The sequence below is a fragment of the Rhinolophus sinicus genome, chromosome 2, assembly GCF_057876585.1.
Source record: "Rhinolophus sinicus isolate RSI-liver-muscle chromosome 2, RSI-T2T, whole genome shotgun sequence".
NCBI lineage: Eukaryota > Metazoa > Chordata > Mammalia > Chiroptera > Rhinolophidae > Rhinolophus > Rhinolophus sinicus.
The window spans coordinates 142,092,530-142,102,730 of NC_142502.1; positions in this window are offsets into that span (position 1 = coordinate 142,092,530).

Below are 10,201 nucleotides of genomic sequence, written 5' to 3' on the forward strand. Positions count from 1 at the left end.
TTTCAGTACATCTTCTGAGATAGTTATTACCAATCAATCAAAATTTGTACTTGAGGCAAAATTATTTTTCTTGTTTAACTGGACAGATAACAGATCTATCATGATGATCGCTCATCCTGATGACTGGGTGACCAGAGGATCGCATGCAGGTAACGGTGTGCATGAATTTTCTATACTGGGACACAGTGACACCCCCACTGGTGCCTGGACGGTCAGTGTTTGGAGCTTCATGGACAGGGTTGGTGTAGGAAGGCTTTAATGACTCTATGCCAGGTGGTATCACTCCCTAAGAGTTTATCATTGCAAGTAGGTTAAGAAGTTGGTGACTCTAAGAACATCATGGAACTGTTTGGGTGATAAATCACATGTGGGGCCTCAAATGCACTTGATTTTAATGATGGCATCTTCCAGATACCAACTAAATTTTTATTTCTATTAACTACCTTAATGCCAGTTGGTCAAATGTCTTTGAATTTCTCTGCTTGGCTGCTTGCCTCCCAGGTAGTCTTCTGTCTAGGACACTTCCTACTGAAAGGGAGGGACCAAGCCCTTCAAAATGTCTTTTGTTAAGTTTGTAGAGTGCTTTCCCATTCACCCACACATGGTAACTTTTAAGTCTCTAAATTTTAATACTGATTTCACTATAGCATGGATCTGTAAGAATCCATGTAGGGAGGGAGGGAGGGAGGGAGGAAGGGAGAGAGGGAGGGAGGGAGGGAGGGAGGGAGGGAGGGAGGGAGAGCCCATGGATTGTGGGTTGATGGGACCTGTTTAAAAGAGTCCCAAGGTGCTGCACCTGAGATTAGAAGACATTGCTTTGTTCTCACAAGAGGATCACCAGCTTTGGACTTGGGATGGTTGGCCTTCACTGGTGTTGGTTTAAATATTATTTAACTGCTGCCTCCTTTCTGCTTTGTCTGAGAGAAAAACAAACAAAACCCAAAGGCAGCGCTTTGAGCTGATAACATTAGAACCAGAGAGGTTTTCAGAGAACCAAATTTTAAGCTGCAGCTACAGACAGCAAAAGAAAAGTGTAAACATGCACCCCTCCCTGATCCCTACACACAGTCAGAGTTGATTGATACAAAGGTGTACGTTTGTGTGGTGTACTCTTTTACACATCTACTTACTCCAGGCTCTCAAATGTGTTCTAATAAAGAGAACAACATGTGAGAAGACACACACACACACACACACACACACACACGCACACATTTCTGTAGGGGCGGGAGGCATGTGAGTGTGGGTGGGGAGAATGGGAGTGTGAAATCAAAAGGATGATTAAGAGAATTTGACAAAGAAAACGACTTCTTCCACCCATTTAACACCCACATTAATCCACTTGGATGATCAAATGCAAAAGACAAAGAGAATTACAACCTTTTCCAGGCCAAGAAATAATAATTATTTAAAGGAAAATCTTGGCAAAATGAATAAACCAAAGAGAGAGAGAGAGAGAGAGAGAGAGAGAGAGAGAGAGAGAGAGAGAGAGAGAGAGAGAGAGAGAGAGAGATTGGTATGGGATTTGGGCAGGCTTTGTATAGTTCCTCTGCTTTCAGTTTAAAAGGAAAAAAATAGTAAGAAAAAACAAATCAAACTCTTTCTTTGAACAAGTAATGGAAAACTGGTGGTTGTGATAATCCCTGGCCTCCACTTCACGGTGGCTCTGTGCCATTTTCCTGGTAGAAGTAGCAGAGGTCAGCGAGGAAGAGATGAATTCTCAAGACAGCATATGGGAGCTGGTGTCGTTCTATACAAACCGGTCCTATTTAAGTGCTGGGTTTTATTTTTGAAGGCTCTGCTGTCTGCTGATAGAAGGAGGGAATGGAAGTGGGAAGAGGTAATGTGTGAACAAGGTTAGAAGCAGGGAGAATAAGGAAGGAGAAAAGAAAGAGGATAAGTCCAGCTTTCTTTGGAAGCATATTGCATTGTTAGGCTCACCTGGCTCTGTTCCAAAGGCTCAACTGAAAGTGAATTTCTCTTATTGAATTCCATCCAGAGATATCATAACCTCAAAAGGCTACTATTACCCAGAGGGCTTCAGATGGAACCATTTGTGCGTGACTCTTGAAATGCAAGGGGTTACAATTGTCATTTGACAACACGGGACCTGTCAGGCCATGTCCTTTCAGGGCAGTGGAATTGTTGACATAATCTAACTCGGGTCCCCTTTAGCAGGACCAGTTTCTCTTTCTCAGGCTTTTTCACTCAGCAGGTGCAGCCCCAAGAAAACTTGTGAGTTTCACAAAAACTAACAAGAGCAACAACAACAACAAAATAGGCTCAGTCTGATTTAAACATCAAATGCTTGCCCTGTGCAGTCAGAAGAAGGAGTCATAGGTCACCGTACAGGTCTTCAGGGTCCTTGGAACTAAGTTTATCTTTTTGAATCAATAAAGGCAGTAAAAATATTATAAAACCCCACAAAATTTGTAGAAACCAAAACATAGGCTAAATGAAGATACAAAAAGAAGGACAAAGCTTTGGGAAGAGAGGAAAATAATTGAAGCTGACGTTCTGGTTTGCACGCCCAATTTTTTCATTTGAACTGGCTTAGTAAAGAGAGTTGTATGATGTGAGAGATAACAGTGGCCTTTCAAATGCTTCCCACTCTGTCCCCTTTTCTTCCTATTTATCCATTCCCTTCTTCCTTTTTAACCGCCTCCTTCATTCACTGCAGCCTATATTCCTCCTTTTTTTTCTCCCTTCCTTTCAGCATTAAGTAGTGGGAGTTGCTTCCCAAAGCTTAGCTCTGATAATAAACCTCTTGTGTGGTGATTCCATTTATTCTTAGATACACACAACCTGTTTTGAATGGGGCTATGGAGAGAAACTCAAATAGAATTAACCACTCTTTTCAGAGGTTGTTGAATACAAGCTTTGGTTCTCAAAATCAAGTTTCAATGACTGGTTTCTTTTGAACAAAGTGCAAAGGAATTCAGAATAATAAGTGTAACAAGATGGAGAAAATTTTATTCACCAGTATTCTTGAGGAAAGCACTGTATGCGTTTGGGAGAATTACTTTGATAAACCACTTTGGCCGAGGATTAAACTCCCAAAGTATGCTCACGTACAAAAGATGTCCACTAAACTGCCTTGGAAGGAGGGTGGGTCCTGTTACATGGGGAGTCCTTTGTTTTGCTGAATTCAGTGATTAGTTTTGTAGCCCCATCTGGAGCAGGAGGAGGGGAAAACTGGATACCAGAGGGAAGAGGAAGTTCAAGTTTTGGGATGTTGAGGGGAGAGAATCTGAGAAAAGGAAAGAGTAGAAGCACAAGAGAAACCCCAAGGCTCTCCCAGCTAAGGTGGGTGTGAGGGTTATATTTGTTTGTTTAACTTTTTATCACAAAAATTTGAAACATATTCAGAAGTAGGCAGAATAATGTAATGAACCCCATGTACCCATTACCCCTCATGGCCAATTTTTTATTGCATCTATATCTTCAGTGTACTTTTTCCTCCCTCTTTTTGTTTTGAAGCAAAACCAAGGGAAACTTGGAAGCGAAGGCATAGTTCATGGACTTTCTCCATTGTTTGCCATGGTATGTTCTGCCTCTTGTACAGTCTTCCATAAAATGTGCATTGGTCACTAATGCTTATGAGAGTAGATTCATCTTTAAGGAGATCAAGGACGCGCTGTTCTGCTCCAGGATTTAAACAAAGTGAAAACAGTCACAGCACATGTGGACCTGAGACTTGAGTGTTGAGAAACCAGCTGACAGATCTAAGTTACATAAATATCACAGATTTCAACTAAAAAGAAAAATATGCTTTAAAAATAAAATGCAGAAATATCTGTATATAAGTGCTTATGGAACTTTTCTGCTATTCACAACTGCAGACATACTTTCAAGGGTCCATTTACCAAACAAAGTGGCTTGAAGATGTGCAAAGAACACTTGACTGGAGATTAGAGTCTTCTGTGACTCAGTTATGAGAAAGTAGGCAAATCACCCATCTCTCTGGGTTGAGTATTTATTCATGCCTGCCCTGCCTAAGTCCCATTGTTGCTGTGATCTTCAAATGTGGGAAATGCAGATAAAAATGCTTTTAAAACATGGTGCTTTATCAGTGTGAGCGATAGTGTTAATATTACTGAAAAAGGGTGAGGTAAGATTCTTCCTTCAGTACTTTAGGCCGAAAGACCGTCATATTTTTGGTTCTCTTAGTCTATACAAAGGATTCATCTTTTAGGATTTGAGGTCTTAACAAAAGAGTTTGTAGCTATGCTGTTGTCTTCATCTTTCAACCAGGCTTTCCTGGGTGCCCTGATTTCATTTTTGCTCAGAAGCCATTTCCTAGTTTAAGCATTGTTGGTCATTTGGAGAGGCTGGGAATATTCAAAACCAGTAAGTCTTAGGCCTTTTGGTGGAACAGTTCTTTCAGCTTATCTCTTTTCTCTTGCATTTTACTATAAGCAGCAAAAAGAAACCACATGGCACCTTCAACATTATGGCTGACAATCTCCTTAGCTAGATCATCATTCCTTGAGTTGTATGTTCTACTTTCCACATTATTGCAGGTAACAGTGTTGCTAAATTTCCTGCCACTACATAATGAGGATCACCTCTCCTCCACTTTCCAAAAAAAAATTCCTTTACCTCACCAGTAACCTCCCCAAAGCCCCAAATTCTTCAAATAGTATGTTCAAGAAACTTTAAACCCTCATTGACATTCTCCTCCAAATGCTATAGCTTTGTAGCTTCTGCCCACTACCTGGTTCCAGAGTCACTCCCATATGTTAGGTTTTTGTTACAGCCAAACTCCACTTGTAGTTACCAAAATATGTATTAGTTATCTAATGCTGAACAACAAATCTTCAAACTTAGCAGCCTAAAATAGAAAACATTTATTATCTCATAGCTCCCATGGGTCAGGAATCAGGGTGTGACTTACCTGGGTGGTTTTGACTCACAGTCTCTCAAAAGGCTACTATCAAGGTGGCAGCGGGGATGCAATCACCTGAGTCTCGACTGGGGCTAGAGGGTCATCTTCCCAGCTCACACATGTAGCTGTTGGCTGGAGGCTTCAATTGCTTACTATGCGGGCCTCTCCATAGGGCTTCTCATGACATGGCAGTTTGCTTCTCAGAGCAAGTGATCCAAGAGCACAAGAGAGCACTCTCTTGAAGCACAGAATCACACCGTGACTTCTGCTTTATTCTAGTCAGTAGAAGGGAGTCACAGAGTTCAGTCTACACTCAACAGGAGAGATTACACAAGGGAATGCACACCTGGAAGCCATGATCATCGGGGGCCATCTTGGAGGTTGGCTATCACATCTATGTGCAGGCACTGTGCTCTCCTGAAGATATCACAATGCGTGAGATGCAGTTCCTGTTTTCAAGGAACTCGTAAGGAAGTTCAAGTTGTGGGAGATACAGAGAAGTAAACTGGAGGTGTCACAAGTACCATGGCAAAGTACAGTGGCTATGTGAGCACAGAGGTGGGGGAACCTAACCTAGACCAGGAATGAAGGCCCTTCTGTGGGATGCCAAGTCTTGAGCTTTCCAGGTAGATAAGTGAGTGCAATTCATTCCAGGAAGAGGGGAGAACCTCGACAGTAGCAGAAGTGTGGCCTTTTGAGGAAATCTCAGTAACTTGTGATGGTTGGAGATGGGGCATAGACAAGAGGGGGTGCATATTGACAGGAGAAGTAGGAAGGGGCCAAATTATGAGGGAGCTCATGTGCCAAGTTCAGCTGTTGGGACCTTATCTAAAGACTATGAGGAGGTGAGAACAATTTTGAGCACTCATTGAGTGCCTCCATAGTGTCAAGTAGAAAATGTTGAAGACGGTGACCTTGGTCTCCACAAGCTTACAATGGTCTAGAAGATAAGACATGTGCACAGTTAACTGCATTTCAAGGTGGTTCCCAATAAGTTCTATGAAAAGTACAGACTAGAAGAAGTATAGGAATTCTGTGGAGGGAGAGATTGATTTCTGGAGGTGTGATCCATGCGGTTTCATGGAAAAGATAGGATTTGACTCTTGAGATAGGGTTGGGGGTTTGTTAGATGTGGAGACATGGGTTAGGGAGAGCCATTCTAGGTGGAAGCAGAAGAGGAAGACGCATCATGGGGGCAACAAGTAGTCCAGTGTGGGTAAGAAAGAGTTCTGTGTGGGAGACTGACAGTAGAGAGAAAGGTAGGGACAGATTGTAGAAGACCCTAAATAAATACCATACCAGGGAGTTTGAACCATGCTCAGTGAACAACAGGGAGTCAGCCATTGATGGCCTTTGAGCTAGAAGTGTTTGAGTGTAGACTATAGTGGGCCAATCCCCTGCCCCCCATTTTTATCTCTCCTTTCTTTTGTTTTAAACCTAGGAAGGTGTTGAAACAGATAACACCCTTCCCTGGCAACATTCAGGGAGCCTAGAAAGCGAAAAATCTAGAACACAGGCCTCAGGATTGAGAGTCCAGTGCTCCGGCGTTCTGCTGGCTCTCTTTCCAGAGGATCAGCCCTGAACCCCAGTCATTGCTTGGGGTCTTGTGTAATAAGCAGTGAATCCCATCAAGGGAAAAATTCTCTCTGGCTTGGTGTTTTCAAGGCTCATATGATCACCACTTAGCATTTTGTCTAATTAATGGAGCTTGCAGATGTTTGGCAGAAGTTAATTAGCTATTAATCACCAAAGGGCTTCTCTGTAGCTTTTCTGGAATTGAAAGAATATCCCAGTTATAATTGAAATCATAGTTGTTTACTGAACTTGGGTGGAGGGAATGGCCAGAAGCAGATAGTTGTGTGTCTCCTGTTGGGAAGGTTTGGCAGAGGTGCCTTGAGATTTGTTCGGCTGCTGTTAAGCTGTTCTTTTCCTGAGTCCATCAGTGTCTAAAGAAGGCTGGCTTCAACAAAGAGAAGAGAGAAAAAGTGGGCTACATGGTATGCTTTGATGAACAAACTGGTCACTCCAGATGGTTCAGTGTCTACGTGGCCCTGCCGCGTTGGCCAAATCTCTTAACTTCTTGGGACTCAATGTTCTTATCTTTAACATCAGACATTTTGACCAGATTTGGAATTTCCAAAAGCTGTTCTGTAGACCACATGGCCCAATGGCTGCCTTAGTGAACAAACTGTTCCCGGTCAATGAATTTGGAAACACTGCATCCTACATAAGTCTCTTGGAGAGCCATGACGGACACCAATACATTAAAAAAGTGAAAATGTTGTGGTCAGATGCCAAAACAAAAACCTGTTTAATCAGCACATGCCCAAACATTTTTGATCATAGGATGCTTTATTCATTAAACATCTAGGAAAATTAGCAGAATGTGCTCCTGACTCTGACATCTGTCTGATTTTCTGGTTCCTGATTCAGCTTTATTACTTGCCATAGGTTTTCTCCCTGGAAGTATTCTTGTAGGTTCTTGGTAAACTTCATCACCAACTCGCCTGCCTCTCACCCTCAAAATAGTCTCCTGGATAATAAACAAAGTAAGACTCCTGTCTGATTGTGCAAACCTCTCCCTGACCCTACTGCTGACCTCTGGTGACAGAGGCTCAGGTGACAGAGGCTCAGGTGACAGAGGCTCAGGCCTACATCTCTGGTCTGTTCAGCTCTCACCCTGCCATCCATATCTTCATGTGGTAGTGTTACCTTCTACTGTATAAAAAGGTGAACGTTTATAATTTGGTGAGAGTTTTATATGAAGATCATTTGAAACGTTAATTACAGGACTTTTGAGGATCAAATTCTGATTTTTAAGTGACAACCTCATCTTGTGAAGTCACTGTTTAATTCAAGATACCTCCACTGTCCTAACTCCAACATTCCACAAAGAGAACCCACATATTTGGGGAAGTTAGCACAATATTAGACTGTAGAGGGTCTTTTTCTTTCTTTTAGCTACTGCTTACTTTGGAATTTATTATTTCACTCCAAAGCAATACTGTAGGTTTGTGGCTGGAATATGCTTTTTTTCGGAGACTGAATGTAAATTACCAGAATAAGGCAGCAGCACTCTGTGTAACTGTTAAGTTCCATTAGTCATGTTAAAGACCATTGATCTTGTGAGAAATTAGCTAAAGCTATAGAGATCCACGTGAAGTCAAAGGTTTGCAGAAATATCCAGTGGCTCATCTTCTCTGTTACCTTCATGATGAATTTTAGGGCAAGAATTCTCAAGGAGGGGAAAATGATTAAGGAATTATCTGGTTACTAATTTTGACTCAAGCCAATTCTGAATCACATATAATTCCAGATAAAATATGGTGGAGCTGTATGTCTAGTCCATTTTTGAAAAAGAAAAGCCCACTTAATTATAGACATGAAATATCCATAAGCATTTACCGTCACCAATTCATATTCTTAAGCCAAATTTATTATTGGTTTGGTTATATAAGCCCTGCAACTTTATATTTACATCTCTTATGCTGCTTGGGGCGTTTTTGGTTTTGTTGTTTTTCTGAATCATCAGAATTCTTTAAGCCTGTTGACTGAGTGTATACTTCTGAGCCCAAGTTTAGTTGAGGTATTGAAATGATAATGTGATAATACTTTTTAAGACTGTTGGAACCACAGCGGAAGAAAAAACTTCCTTCTACCCTCTTAGGATCTATGGCTGGCCTATGAATTAAACTGATATAAGATAGAGAAACAGGAAGTATGCAAGTTTATTTAATATTTGTACATGTACATGGGATTCAAAAGCTGTGAGGCCCAAAAGCTAATCAATGAAAGATGAATTATGGGGAGGTGACATGACGAAGAGGTTTGAGTGAGGGGCAATATATTTGAGAGAGTGACTAAGAAACGTATGGGTATAACCAATGTCACCCCAATACATTTAATTTTAAAAAAGAAATATATAGGGAGATCTAATGGAAGATATTTTTTTAGTAGGTTTTTTTTTTGTATGGGTCCATTTTGGTATCAACTCCCAGCTCTGATGATAAGAATATTCTTCAGTCCCTGTGACAGCAGCTTTTTGACGGGATATTTTATGACCTGCTTTTAGGTAGAAAGGGGAGGTCCGAGATCCTTTCCTGCATCTGCTGTTTCTCAAGGGCCTCAAAATAATCAATATGCCAAAGTGACATTTTTGGGGTGACCTGTTCTGAATCCCTTCAAAATCCTGTTATACACCAAACATGAACTCACTTCCCCTAGACTGTCAACTCGAGCTCTGTAGAAATCACTGACTGGTCAGTGTGGATCCTTGCCATCGTTATTTCACCTTCATGAGACTGTGTATCATGGTGTCAAATAAAGGAGTTGGGCCAGATGGTGTCTAATGTTCCCTGTAGCTCTAACATTCCTTGACTCCGAGAAAAGGAAATACCAAAAAACTACTTTACTTTCATCTCCACAGAGCAGGTAGGAAATTGGCCTTACTGTAGTAACCTAAATGATTAAAACGTCCCTTGAAAATAGGTATTCCAAGGCCCTCTTGTCTAATTTCTCTATCTTAAGCATCCATTGGCAATGGCTTTGTCCTTGTATTTCTTGTAGCAAAGCTGTCCCTGTTATCAAGGGCCCTGGTATCATGCCATACTTGGGTTCGCATTCCACCTGATTGGTTTTGTGACTTAAAGGCAATTATTTAACCTGAGTCTCAGTTTCCTCATTGTAGGAAGTGGATAACACTGGCACTTGCCTCACAGGGTTACTATGAGGATGAAATGAGTTAACCTATACAGAGAGCACCGCTGAATGCCTGGCAGAGTGATGCTCAGCCTACTTCGGCTATGATTCCTGGTTTGGGGACCACAAAGCCTCAGGCTTCACCTTCTGTTTTGTGTCCCTTTTGCAGACTCGGTTTGGGGGCTGATCCTGAATTGGCTCCTATCTGGAGACTCTAGCCCTATCGTTATCATCTTAGGAGCCCTCTTGGATTTAGCTTCTTTACCACAGCTTCTTGCTCAACCCTCTTGCTTGGCACTGCCCAACCTCTGCATGCTCACACCCACGCACCTTCCTCTTGCTACCTGCAAACTCTCCTAACTGCTTCTTTTTTTTTTTTTTTCCTAACTGCTTCTTGATGGTAGAAAAATTATCCTGATTATCTTGACAGCATTTCCCCCCCAAGTGCTGGTTACCAGTCATTCTCCCTGATGATACTGTGCTCTTCCCAAGACTTTAAATTTGCAGAATTGGGGTTTACTTTATTTCTTTTGGAAAGCATGGTGGTTACGTGAGGGCCACTTTCATCTGGGAATACGCTCGTGCAGAGAGTTATGATCTTTATCAAGAATGGCT